The following is a 13866-nucleotide window of genomic DNA, read 5'->3' as shown; positions in this document are numbered from 1 at the left end:
GAAGTTCGAAATACGTTCCACTAAGGGGTATCAATAAACTATTAAGTAAAAGGCCATAAAGCGTAGTTTGAAATTACGTTTAGATTATTAAAGATTGTATATTAATATGCCCGATTTTGTACACGAATATGTCCTGTTCGTAGATTTTTCATACCAATACATTCAATATTTTTGGAAACAATATCCAGGTTATGCGAGGAATTGGTGAAATAACATAAAACAATTATAATTTAAAAAAATCTTCTGGGACCGGCGACGAAGTTCCTTTCTACAATTTTGACGCTAATGGGAAATAATTAAATATATATGAAAACATTTTTTTATTAGCGCCAACGATTGTAGAAAGGCAACTTGTTTTGGCGCCAGGAATTTTACATAATTTAGAAATTAAAGCGTTACGTTTAGATTACCCGCGGAACATAAATGTATGCCCATATGTATTAGTGTTACACATTTATCTTATTATTTTATATATTTTTTCTTAGACATGCACATTTAGTAATTTATCACCTTAAATACATATATATTTTACGCATTTACAACTATATTACTTTTATAAAAATCACATTAGAAAGTCAATATGTAGTTTCCATATTATCCACGGCTTTCCGGATAAAGACGTTTAGAGGTTTGTTTGTTAAAGTATAGTGGGTATCTCAAAAATATCAATTTGTTAGCTAACACCGAGTCGGTTGGGTCTGATGGCACGTGACAGAAATGACAACGAGTTCTGAACAGATTTCAAAAACACGATTTACCTCGGATGCGACGTTAATAATAGTGTGAATTATTGAAATAGACATTCATTCTGCATAATTTCTAACCATTTAACGTTTGTTTTTATTTTATTAAGTTAACATTGAAAAAATATATTTTTGCTGTATGTTTAAAAATTAACTAACTTCTATCCTCGTAAAAATGTTGTAAATTGACGAGAAGCAATTTTTACCGACAAAATAAATGCTTCTTCGTTTCAAACATTAATTGCTTTTTGTACTTTCTATTGTATTACCACTTATATATTGTTATCATACATCTTTAGCGTAAACATACATCTTATTAAAGAATAAATATTTTTTTATTTTCATATAGGAAGGCACCAATATGCTTCAACATATGAGTATGATTAGATTGTTTCTAATTTTTTTTTTAAGATAATTTATTTTTATAAATAGTTATAGAATATAGTTGTAAGTTATTATATTATTATAGTTCCACCAGTCCAATTGGGTGTAACATGTAATGGCTGTGTGTTGATGTAAATAAATAAATAAATAAAAATAAAATAAATAATTAAGAAACTTTGACTGTTTTTAGTATAATGAAAAAAATATGTACCTACCTACCGCATATCCAGCTATCCGTTAAACCATGAAAATAAAACTGATGAACAGACAGAAGGAGACAATTTTTATTTACATTATTAGAACCTGTTGATATTTATTTTAAACCATATAATGTAGTCAAAATCAGGTATTTGTAATTATAATTTAATTTTAACTCTATCTTGTCAGACAATGAGCTTAATATTATATAATAGTATGTGATATTACATTACGAGTATTACCCTTTTTTATTCATACAATTACGATATTATAACATTTAATATAATCGGTGTTTAAACAATGCCTTACTTAACAAAAATAATGGTTGTTTGAATTTCCATTAGATCGTACACTTAAAAATATATCTGTGTGTGAAGTGTGCATTGTTTTGAGTAGTTCTTGCTTTTAGAGGATCTTATCCTTTTTGTAGCGAGTCACTGTCTCGTTAAGCATTAGAAACCAGTTCACAGTTGGCTTATATCGATAAACAATATTACGACAAAATTAATTCTTTAATCCGATTATTTCATTTGGTAAAATATCGGACAGCGCAGTTGGTTTGGCAGGTATTACGTACAGTATCGAAAATGAATTTTATCGGAACTAATTGATATTGTTTAAGGGGGCTTCCTCCAGAAAAATGACTCACTAACCGTATTTTAGAACTTAGCTTTTGCCGGCGGCTCTGCCCGCGTTAAAAAGTTTATCCTAAAAATATTTTCCTAGGATGGAAAATAACCTACAGCACTCCTAAACGTCATATTCCAACAATATGTTACCTTAACTTTGTTAGTTTACATTTTTTTGTAATATGGATATTGTGTCATTAATTTCACAATAGAGATGTCACTAAAATTTTTGATTCCGTGCATCTATCTCCTTTTGAAGTACACAGAATTTTAATTTTTAAATAACATTATTCATTAAACAATTTATAATAATAATGAATATTTAGGTAGTTTAAAAAAATTTAAAGTGCTTAATCGATTTTGTAAATAAATTATTTGTAAATTTTTGCATATTTCCGCCATAATTCTTGCGCCGAAAATGTATGGAACGAATGCTCAAGGTTGTTTGCCCGGAGGCGAGACTTAAGGTCATAGAACAATAACATAAGCAACAATAAAACTGTGATCCTCCATACAAAAGGTGTAACTACTACGTCATATTAAATGATCTTTCAATTGAAATGTAAAACAAGAATTAGTAGTTTATTTTTCCTTTAAAAATATCATTCATAATTATATGTAAACATCTTGATGAAAATTTAAATTAAAATGCATCTCGCATCTTTCAAGTTAAAACAAGTTTTAGTATATTATCTACACAACCATTCTCCAATAAGATCGAAAATATACGTACTATTTTAAAACTGAATATTAAGGAATCCTACGATGACGATACTCAATACTCATGTAGACCCTTGTGGGCTCGTCCATTGGCTGTAAACGTACAAGTACTCATGTATAAGCTTCGCCGTTTCAGCCTGCCTCTTGAAGATAAGTCACGTATTCATTACACTAAGTTTGGATGATCCGGTCCCACTAGTACGGCATGCATTATTACGTTTAGAATGAACCATACTACTGTTTAAATATCTTGCCAAATTGGAAATGTTTTTCACCAACAACGATTTCAAAAGTCCCCAAGCAATTTATATTCAAATGTTGTAGCTTTTGCATGCATACATACGATACAATAAAAACACGATGAATAAATACAAAAATAACTGTGGTTATGTTTTAAACATTTAGAGATAGTTACCGCCAATATTTACAATTGTGTTCACAAATCTGTTGACTGCGTCGGTGGCGTAGTTGTATTAAGGTATGACTGCAGTGCTGAGATCTCGGGTTCGTTTTCGGGCCGGGCAGAATAGTTTTGAGTTTTGCTACCCGGTATCAGCCCGGATTCGAAAATGTTTGCCTGTATGGCAACAATTTGTGGATGTTTGCGGGCTGCTCAAGACCGGGATGGTTGGCATTCACTTGGGGACCTATGTTCAGCAGTGAACGGAGACAGGCTGATTGATTGATTGATGGCGATAGGCCCCCTATCACATCATGAGACGGATTACACACGGCGGAACGTGGCATCAGTTGCGCCTCTCGCTACTCCTTCCGGCGTAAAAGGCGTAAGCTTGTGTCTATTATTTTTTTTTTTTTCATTTATAATTATGAGTTTTTTGACACCGAACATTTTATATAAATGTTGTTATTGCGTTAAAAAATAGAGAACAGATTACATTACCAGACTTCAAGTATAAGACAATTAAGATGTTTTACATTAAATGACAGTATTGGAGATGTATATTCCTCCAAGAATACTAGGAATACGTGGCATGTCGTAATAGGATCACGTGTGTTAGGTTTGATTATAATTGCTGGTAAAATGGATGCGGATACGACCGCCGATCGGTCTCTGCCATCGGCTACCGGACACGGTCTCCGCGCCATTACGGAACACATTAATTTTTCACATCCGGTTCCCGACATATAATTGAGCTTTTCCACGTCTACCATTACGACCCACGAGGCATATATTATGCGCTAATGTTGATACTGTGATTTAACGTCACACCTAAATACGCTAATTAATGTTTTGTATTTTAATTGCGTGCGATAAACCTATTATGTAGAAAAAATTATAATTATATATATTATCATTAAGTTTTATATGTATATTACTATGATTAAGTTTAAGTGATGTTTTTATTTTGAAGATAACTGCATACTCAAAAGGTTAAATAATTAAAAAGCTCGTACGTTTTTAGTCGCTTATCGCATATATATTTTAGAAGGATTTTATATAATATTTTTTATCCGTGTAACATGAAAAATTAGAAAAAGTACGAAAGTCATAGGCGAAGTGAAAATTTAAATATCATATGATATTGCTTTGATTAAATAAATATTTACAAAACAACACCAGATTATTTTCCAGACTATTAGTAATTGCCACTATTGTTGATATTTATAGGCATTGAAGATCACTTAACGTGACACATTTCCTTCTTTACCGGCGTATGCTGTAAAAAAAATATTCTCATATAGGACAACATTTTACGCTTGTTCTCCCATTATTGGTTTAGTTATAATAAATTAAGAAAGCGAAGAGGATGGGCTGACTCCAATATTAAATTGAATACTACAGAAGGATTTACACTGTCGATTAAAAGTAAATAAAAAACAAAGTACATAACCCACCGCGACAGGAGGGAACAACTTAAACTGGGTGATAGCGATTAAAAACAAAACAAGAATAAAAGTAGTGAAGATACAAAGTTATAAGACGGGAACAAAATAGTTCACTTAACGTACCAACAAGTCTTAGTCTGAAGTAATCTTAGAGTATATTTAGCGTAGACATTCATTTCGAGATTAAAGAATGTATCAAACTGGCTGAGGCTTAAAATATAAGAGTTTTCATTCGACAAAGTGCAACTAATGCCCACAAGGGATTATATCTAGTTGTACCGGCTTGTTGGCGTAATGGCGATATAGCTCAGTGTCTAATGAGTAAAAAATCTTTATTTACCACGTTGAGTATTTGACACGAGAATCTTATGTAAAGTGAGGGTGTTCTATTCCGCCTGCGGGGTGTATCCATTGTTTTGTAATTACGTACGTTATAATCGAATAATTTGTTGCAAATAAATTGAATAGATTAGATTAAAATTTTACATATATATATAAACCATTACATAAATTGACACAGGCTACTTTTTAAGCCAGTAAACACAAAGAGACATTTTTCCATAAAGCTCTTTCATGGGCCAAGCCACGAACAAAAGCTAGTTTATAACAAACTGAAAAGGTTTATATAACAATGTTTAATGTTAAAACGTATTTGGATGGTTATTACAAAATACCTATAGAAAGTTACGCCAGAAATCCGTGGCCGTTTTCCGCTCTTTACATTAAGTTTTGAATTTTCCCGTATCTGTTTGCAAATATTTTTAAGGTTCGTTTTTTATTCGTGAACGGTTTTTATGTCTACCTCTTTATTATCGTCAGACATCAAATTCCAAATAATTTAGTTCGTGATATTTTATAAAACTTTTTACCAAATAGCAGGCACGTTTATAACTGAGATTTTACATTTTTGTAAGTAGTTTTTTATGAATAGAATGCACAAATACTTGAATATCGCCAGGTAATCATTTATATTTATATATATAAAAATTAGCCCTAAAGCAATATTTTAAACGTATGAAGATGATGTAGAGCCATTCGACGCATGATTCTATGTGAATAAAATAAAAGTAAGTCAAAATAAATTATAACCTATGTTTCTTGGAACTTTTAGATTCGGTTTAGTGGTTTTATCTTTCAGAGTTTTACCTCGTATAAACAGTAATGAGCCTATAATATAACCTTTTTTATTTTTTATGTTGATGATTACTTCTTATAAATTCTATATAGACTATGGAATAAACATGAATGAATTACAATAGTACTAACAAATTTGCATCTGTTATAAGTTCAAAAAATAATTCATTACTTTTTTTTATTGTTTGAATGACGAGGCAAGTTTGCTCGTCGCCTGACAGTAAGAAAAATAAACAGAAACACCATCGGACACCTTTACAAAGTCTTGTTTAGTATTCCACTGCACTTGCACTGCACTATATACTAATATAATGGACATAATAATGTCCTATTTACACTGTCTACAATAATCTTCAAACCGGAACACAACAGTTACTATACCCTGTTGGTTGGCGGCAGAAATATACATTGCGGTTGCTCACCTACCCAGGCGGACTCTCACATAAAACCACCAATAAATTTACGTTTGAAACATTTTAAAGAGCTTTACGTAATTCACTTATGTGTCAAAATAAAAGTTTTACGCTTTTCAAAATCACACAGCTGAAATAACACAGGAAAGATTCTATTTTGAATTCCGTAATACATTCGCGAATTTATAAAGTAACAAACTGCTTTTACTCAGCTCCCGTAGTTAATATACCAGATTAAATTGCTACAAATTCGTAGGTAACAGTAATAATTACGTCTAATAGAAGCGGCGGTAACATAAAGCCACGGTTTAAATGCAACCAGCTGTGTCTCGGGAGTTGTAAACGTTCGCTTTATCGTACAAGTGTTACTCCAAAGACAATTTGTTTTAGCTCACACTGAAATGAGTATTTAAATAGATTAAGAACGAACAAATTTGACTACAAAACATAGTTTTGTAGCGATATTTTTTGAGTTAGATCTTCACCCCTATAATATTGATTACGTATCGTAAGTCACGTTTGTATTCATATAAGGTTTGGTTTAGGTTCTTTTGAAATTATCAAAGAACGTAGACAAAACCTTTCGTGAATACAAACGTGTTATGAGTTGGTGATTTCATCATGTTGAAAAAGCTCACCCAGATTTTAATTGTCTGATCTGAGAAATTTTTTATCGGACAGATCGCCTATGACCTCATAGTTTTCACAGCCGTGATTTTCTTATGATCCCATAATAATATTTAATGTAGTTTAATTTGTCACAATTCAGATCATCAGACAGATCCTTTTAAGATCGTACGCACAACTCTACGGGCGGGCAATGTACATTGCACATTGTCATCGATGCCTCGCGTATTACAGCTTAATTAAAATTGAACAAGATTTTAAAGAAGACCTTTTTTTAAAATTTACCCTCAGTATTGTCATAACACATACCATATTGAGTTCAAGACTCGGGACGTCTTAATACTTCGACAGTTCGACTTAAGTGTTTAAGAGGAATTCATTATATAAAATCTTTTTGTGATTGCGTCACTAAATGAAGCCACATGCTTAAATTATTGAAAATAAAACTTTACAACAAGTTTCTCGAACCATTACTATATAATAAAAAACTGCAAGTTTCGAACAAAATAAATCATACAAACACACAGTCACGCCTTTTAATAAAAAAAAATGGCCTCTTAGTACAAAGCACTTTTTTTATTTGAAAATTTATCTACAACCATACCCATCTTTCCACAAATGGAATTACACGCTTTGGACAAACGCGGTATGATGGAGAATTGTTTAAGGTTAGTCTGTCAAAACCATGGAGTTAATATGGTCAAAACTAACCTGAAATAGCAACAAACCAGCGTGAACAAGCGCAAGCCTAGGCATACGACGAGGAACGCATATGACGTTTGTTTATAAATAGTATGACGTCACATGACGGCCCATAGCGTTTTCAACTGTTCAAATAAAAAGAAAAAAAACGATTTTAAATTGAAATTATACAAGGCAACTTGCACTTGCATTGAGTGAAATCGTTATATTTTGGTTTCGTAAGTCAAATACTGCATGAAATATTTTTTTCACCAAATTTGGCATGAGTCAAATATCCTATTAGTATAGATAACCGGCACGCCTAATAGTCGACGCTGCGTTAGCCATATAATTTAATTTAAGTCACTCAACATAATTTGATAGAAAACCGCGCCGGAGTTCATAAGCAATTATGATGTTTGAACAAAACTTTGAGGTACTGAGGTTCGCCACACTACGTTCCGCTTCAAGGTATTTTAACTTTTTATTCTTCAGAAATATTCTGCAATAATTTTTATAATAAAAAGAGGAAGTAGAAAATTTCTTTAATTATATAATTAATATTATAAGCGGTACATACTGAAAATCTTATACGTTTGTGTACCTACAACTAGGCACATATTCAGTAAAAACACTTAATAAATTTGACCTTGTAAGAAAATGGTCTAGAAGTTACAAACGATTTGCGTTAATATAATATCGGCTAAATGACATTGCCTGAGGCAGAAATTCAACGGCTGACACCACCTTGTTATTTCCGCATAGATTACTAACCAGCGAAAAAGAATATCAAAGTGGAGCCCTATTACTCAGAATTGAGTAGTGAAGTTTGATTATTAAGCTATTATCTAAACCTCAAAAGATCACTTGGTACGAAGAGAGTTAGTAGGGTTTCAGAAATGTTAAAGAAATTGAAAAATATTTATAATAAATCTACGTACGATTACTCTGAGGGATATGTCGATCCATTTGAATATCATAAAACTTTCTACTTTTGGCTTAAAACGTTCGGAGTTGCGGAAGTAAATAATATTAAACCCGGGTGAGTGTATGAAAAACAACAATTGTATAATTGCGGTGTGATGCCCCACAATCGAAAAAGAAATAAGTTAGTGTGACCTAAGCGAACCTGGTTCATAATAAAGCCCACCATCCATGATGTTTGTATTTTTTTTTTGTGTTGTAGTATAAAAACATACAAAAAAAATTGTTACTTCCTTTATTATTATATTTCATCATATGTAGACATATTGCAATTAAACCAAAGGTTTTTATTTATATTTTTTCATGAAACGCTTTTATTTAAAATTAGGTAGGTTTCCAAGAGTTTCCGTTACCTTATATAATCAGACTAGCTTTTGCCCGCGGCTCCGCCCGCGTTATAAAGTTTTTCGAGCTAAAGTTTTCCGTTATAAAAGTCACGCTATATATTTTCCCGGGAGCCTATGTTCTTCCCAGGGTCTCAAACTGTCTCCATACCAAATTTTATCCTAATACGTTGGGTAGTTTTTGAGTTTAACACGTTCGGGCAGACCGATGCAGTGGGGGACTTTGTTTTATGATATATTTTTGTAGCACTTTTTAAGAGGAACAATCCCGTCGTACATTATTGTTGCATAACTTTAACCGTTTACGTAGCGCACGCAACAGAAGCTCTCAAAACTAATAAATTGTCCCCGTTTTTGCATCATGTTTCATTACTGCTCCGCTCCTATTGGTCGCAGCGTGACGATATATAGCCTATAGCACCCCACGAACAAAAGGCTATCCAACGCAAAAAGAATTTTTCAGTTTGGACCGGTAGTTCCTGAGATTAGCCATTACTGCTCCGCTCCTATTGGGTATAGCGTGATGATATATAGCCTATAGCACTTCACGAACATAGGGCTATCCAACGCAAAAGAATTTTTCAGTTCGGACCGGTAGTTCCTGAGATTAGGCATTACTGCTCCGCTCCTATTGGGTATAGCGTGATGATATATAGCCTATAGCACTCCACGAACATAGGGCTATCCAACGCAAAAAGAATTTTTCAGTTTGGACTGGTAGTTCCTGAGATTAGCGCGTTCAAACAAACAAACAAACAAACAAACAAACTCTTCAGCTTTATATAATAGTATAGATTAAATTCGTAGAATTAACCATAAAAAATATTATTCAATAATTATAAATTTTATAAACATCAGTTAAGCAACAAGTAGTTTATTATATTGTTTTTCGTTTTACTCCCTCTAAGCGTTGATGCAGTAGTTGATTCGTAATTTAAAAATCATTTGTCATTCTTTGGGCTCATGATATCTCCGAACAAAATTTCATTGCATTTGATTCTCTATACCTTAACTGTTTTACCTTCTTATTAAAGTATCCTCATAATATAAATATCAAATTCATCAACATCATCGATGTAATATATGTACTACGTACAGAATATACGTCAATGATGATGAATAATGGAAACACAAACAGACATACTTTCGAATATATTGATGTGTATTTTATATTGCAGTTTTGTAAAACATAATGCGTTAATATTTGTGACTGGCTTATTGGCTACGATATTGTCGGTCATAGCCTTAGGCCGGGGAATTTACATTTTTGAAATACCGGTTTTGACTGAAGGAGGAACATACGTCATAATATTGATGTATGAATTACTTATATTGACATGCACTAAAAAAGAATTTGCCGCAATATAAAAGTCTTCTTACATCGATGCAAGAAGATTTTCAGTATATTTGTACCGCTGGACAGAAATACAGGTATGATTTTTTTTATATTACGATTTTAAATTATTTTGTTGTTTATTATTGGGTGAATCTCAATAGATATTTTTCAAATATCTCAACAAATAATAGTAAGCTAAAACAAAAAATTGGATTAAAAGTCCCGAAGGTCTCATAATTGTTAAAGTTAACACAAATTTTAATTTTATCGTAAAAATTACACAAACCCGCAATTCGTCAAAACTGGATCCTTTTTAATTGGACAGATTATTTGTATTTGTTTTCTTTTAGTGAAGTAAATATTTTTATATAAAATTTGTATAGAATTGTCAATAAAATTCCATGATTACATGACTAAAAGAATTTACAGCTTGAAAACTATAATCAAAAGAATACTCGTATATATGGTAATAATGCATCACGTCATACATAACAATTTAGCACAATAATCGCTACATTTATATTTGCAGGAAAAGATATTTTGACATCCAGTTAGAGACATGGAAAGCCAGCTTATTTTCTGTCGTATTTACATATGCTTTAGCTGTTGGAATGGTGTCAGCTGCGTCAGTAGCGCTCGTTTATTTTCTCATAACGCATGGCACTGAAGACAAGGGCAGCAGACCATTGCTGTTCCCGTTATGGCTTCCCCATGTCGATTTTGGGAAAACACCTACTTATGAAATAGCTTTCGTGTTTTCAAATTTCTGTGTCATGGCCTACGCGCATAATTATATATGTAAGTTTAATATAAACAGTAAATTGTCTTTGGTTTATTTTAAATATATGAAGTCTTATAATTACGATAAACATTGAAATATACAGTAAAGTTTGTTAATAAATATACCTACATAATAAATATTACGACAGTAATTATTTATTATTAGCTTAAACGCTTTATTTTCGGTTCGCTTTATTCTGTTTCCGGTATAAAAAATATCTTAAGAGAAAATCAAAAAAATAGTTTTATTTCAATGTCCCATATTCGTGTAATCATAAGAAATCATGAAATAAATGTAGCTTCTTATATTGATACAGTATTCAGAGTTGGGTTATGTATTTCGAAAAAAACATTATCCAAATTCTATCTCTACAACTTTAGTAGAAAATAACAAATTGTAAATACTTAATACATATAACAAAGTAGTAGAGAGGACGTACAATGTACAATCCCTCCATTAGTAAGCAATAAACATTACAATTCATAAAACATTTTTTTAAGTTATGATTCAAACACAAATAGTCTGGATACGACACATCGCAAGTAAAGTTGACATCGTTATATGGAGCATCCAAGATGTTTTGGAAGGAATCCGCCCAGCCGAAAACCAAGAAGAAAAAAACCATTACGCAAATATAATTAAGGGTCGTATGAGGGAGATCATCAAACATCATCAATCAATGTATAGGTACGAAATCCTTGTCTTTTTCTTATCATCAGTCTTATTTAGAAGTTAAATAATTCCATAGACCTACAGCAACTATACACCCCGTTTCAGATTTAGCTATGAATTTATCACATAATTTCTATGATCAGTGAATTCTAGCTGTCCGTATTAGATCATAGTGGTAAACTAACCCTAGCATATTAGACGAAGAGCGATTCTAACAGGGATGGTTGAATTATAGGGCTTGTATTATCAAAAACAATTTGATATTAATAGATGTTCTTTCTTTTAACAGTCTTATGGAGAATTATTCAGAAGTTTATAAAAAAATGTTAATGTTTGAACAAAAATTTTGCGGACCCGTCATATGTCTTACTGCGTATTGCGCGGCCGAGGTAAAGTAATAAATAATTAATAACTATTGACATTTAACAACATACGCCTAAGTAATATACAACAAATGTGTATTTTTATAGAAATTAGATGAAGGTGAAGTTCATATGATTCTGATGTTGCTAAGTGCTGGGACGGTGGTGTTGTATTACATACCAAGCCATTTATGCACTTTTCTAAGAATAAAGGTAAGTCTCATACTTATAGCCAAATAATATTTCTTAATTATATTAATATGAACTGTTTTTAGGTCTCGTCAGTGTGTGATGCTTGCTGGGGCATTGACTTTTGGAACGGTGGAGTTGTCTTAAAACCTTACATAGTTTTCATAATGCAAAGATCACTTCGACCGCTTCCTCTCGAAGTGCCTGGCTTTGAAGAAATGTCTATTCAAACATTTTCTAACGTAAGAAATTTTTATCTAAATTTACTGCAATAGTTTTTGGAAAAAATGTTTTCTCATTACCCACTTCTTTATATTATTTTTTTTTCAGAAAATGACTTCAGCTTATTCCTGTTTTAATATGCTTCGACAGGCCAATCGTAAATAAAACGAAAATTGTAGTGATTGCAATGAATATACTTGCTTTTTAAATCAACTAATATCTTATATTATAATAGTAGACACAACTATATTATAATAATGCAATGATTACGTCAATATACATATTTAATCTCACGATATTATACAGATATCGCGTTATACAGAATATTATTATTTCACTCTCGTTAATAATTATCATAACATGACGAAGGTCACAATCAAATAGTACTTGAATAATGTGTCTTGTTAAAAGTTTGGGGAAAGTAATTATTGGTACAGATTCGTTCTATCGTCATAAGGTAAATTTTACTTAAGCAAATTATAAATACTTTATCATCGAAAAATGTATATAAAACCTATAGTTAAAAAGGACAAAGCAAATCTAATTAATGCTACTTAAAATAAAATATTCCTGCTTACTCTTCGTTATAGTTGTTTCATTTATCTGTCTGCTTATCCTAACACCAAAGAGATCTAGGGATTGAACCGATTTGTATAGGCAATTTTGTTTTTTGCAGAACTGGCTTAGATATAAGACTGAATGTCAGGCTAAAATTCTTACAAATCAAATTAAAAATATTTAGGGAAGATTGTTTAGTCTATGCGCCATATCACCAAAACCATCGAATCCTGAGTAAGAATTAGTACAAAAACAAAAATTATTATATCCTAGTCATAAAATCAAACCAACAGAATATAATAAACAAGGCATCTCTCCCGCTCAAAATCGAATACCACACGTAAATTATCACACCCAGTGGACACTGAAAATAGACAAGGAGGAAAGAGGCGAGCTTTATCCAATAATAATTCTCACTTGAATTGGTCTATTTGCTCGCCGTCGCGCGATCTGATATTGAATATGGATAAAGTGAATTATATTCAGAGTGGTGGGTACCGTCAACTCGCAGAGTTTCAGATAAGAGGATTACTTACAAGTTATAATTGGTTCTCGCCATTCGAGTGAATAAAGAGAAAAACTCTGGAGTCCTTTTTACGTAGCTCCTCTCGAGTCCTTAGATAACGCCGACGATTTCTTTTCGTTATCAAATATACTTTTATCAACTTAAATGATATGTCTTAATCATCTTCAGTACGATTCATTTCAAGTGCCAAAATATGATTTTATTGTAATGAAAGGATATATTATAAGAGTAAGAACTTATATGCACTTCGCGAGGCGAGTATTCGTTTTAGCGTTTTAATAGTTTTATTCGTTTTCACAACGAATAGAAGGTAGGTATTATCCACAGAAGGATAGTGCGTTTAGTCAGTTATTTCAAGAATGAAACGAAACTTGAAGCTTCCGTCGCATTCTAAGGAAATACTGGTAATAATACAATCACAGACGAGAAGCCAACAGCATAAGTTCATAATTATAATTTAAAGTAAATAAAACCTATAACCTTCTTATATAAAACATCTCTCCATTTAAAAAAGA

The 13866-nt window shown here is 31.9% G+C and overlaps 1 pseudogene; it reads left to right on the top strand.

The window, feature by feature from the left end:
- The first annotated feature begins 8276 nt into the window (after positions 1-8276).
- Positions 8277-12467, top strand: LOC119191848 (annotated as a pseudogene).
- Positions 12468-13866: the final 1399 nt, after the last annotated feature.

This window comes from Manduca sexta, unplaced genomic scaffold, assembly GCF_014839805.1.
Source record: "Manduca sexta isolate Smith_Timp_Sample1 unplaced genomic scaffold, JHU_Msex_v1.0 HiC_scaffold_1995, whole genome shotgun sequence".
NCBI lineage: Eukaryota > Metazoa > Arthropoda > Insecta > Lepidoptera > Sphingidae > Manduca > Manduca sexta.
Note: the sequence above shows the minus strand (reverse complement) of the source record. Positions and strands in the feature narration are given on the sequence as shown.